Source organism: Callorhinchus milii, unplaced genomic scaffold (assembly GCF_018977255.1).
Source record: "Callorhinchus milii isolate IMCB2004 unplaced genomic scaffold, IMCB_Cmil_1.0 Scaffold4, whole genome shotgun sequence".
Taxonomy (NCBI): Eukaryota; Metazoa; Chordata; class Chondrichthyes; order Chimaeriformes; family Callorhinchidae; genus Callorhinchus; species Callorhinchus milii.
The window spans coordinates 7,614,420-7,615,707 of record NW_024704745.1 but is presented as its reverse complement, the minus strand read 5'-3'; the positions used below and the strand labels follow the sequence as shown (position 1 = coordinate 7,615,707).

General features: G+C 39.9%; 1 non-coding gene across 1 annotated transcript; it reads right to left on the bottom strand.

Moving 5' to 3' along the window:
- Window positions 1–776: 776 nt before the first annotated feature.
- Window positions 777–848, bottom strand: trnav-uac. Its single transcript has one exon. It is a non-coding gene; the product is annotated as a tRNA-Val (tRNA).
- Window positions 849–1,288: the final 440 nt, after the last annotated feature.

The window sequence follows — 1,288 nt, the reverse complement described above, 5'->3', positions numbered from 1 at the left end:
CTCCAGCTGATCATGAGTAAGGCATGGGAAAGGGTTGATGTGTTTAGGAAAAGGAATCTGAAACACGTGTTTAAAATGGTTTGACAATAAACAGAACACTTTTGTTATTTGACTGGAAAGAGTTTGGGGTTTTCTGTTATTATTAATGATCCATATATCCTTTATTTCATCAACATGGATAAATACTTGCAGAAAATAGTTTCTAAGGGGATGGGGGAAATGTCTATGCTGGCTCTCCAGTGCAGGCTGGATGGAGAATGCTGTGTTGTCGGAGATGCCATCTTTTGAGTAAGACTGAGGTCCTGTCTATCTGTTCAAGTGGAAATTAAAAGTCTTGTAGTGCTATTAAAACAAAAGGGAGATTCCCTTTGTGTCCTGGCCAACTATCCCCCAGATAAAATTTGTTATTCGCTTCATGGCAATTTGTGGGATGTTGCTGTGTGCAACATTGGCTGCCGTGTTTGCCTACAAAATACCCAGTTACGACACTTCAAAGTGAAATTTTGTAAAGCATTTTGAGATGGTCAAATGCAAGGATTAATAATAATCATAATAATCCTTGCATTTGATATAGCGATTTTCACGTCTTCCAGACGTCTCAAAGTGCTTCACAGAATAGACTTTAAAGTGAATTGACTGTATATTTGTGGGCGAAATGCGGCAGCCAATTGCGCACAGCAGTGTCCCACAAACTGTTGTGGATTGAAAGGACCAATTTGTTATTTTTTGGAGGGATTATTATCAGGCGTGTGGAGTAAGGAAACTTGTCCAAGGTTTCACCCTGCCGGGAATCGAACCTGGGTCTCTCGCTTGTAAAGCGAATGCTCTAACCACTGAGCTATAGGACTCCACATTTGCTTGTTATAACAATTGCTTGTGAAGCATTTTATCAAAGGCAATGATTATAATTTTTATTATTATTAAAACTGTTCTGTGGCTGGTGAATGTGAAATTATCCTATTAGTGCCATAGATAAAATGCGAGGAGCTTTGCAGTAACTTTGCATCACTTTACAGGGTTACAAGAATGTCATAGAGTTAGAGTTCTCAGTCAGTCAGCTCAATAGTTAGCATTGCCTCTGGGTCAAAAGATTGATGGGTTCAAGTCCCACACCAGGATTGTGGTTATCAGAACATTACCTGGAACCTGGGTTTGTGAACACATTCATATATTCTGAGCTTGATATCCACCTTGATTCTTATGCAGGGATGTAAATAGCTGCTGCACAAAGCCTGACTTTAACTGGTGGAACCATCGCTCAATGGAAAGGGATGTGTATCCAAGCTGT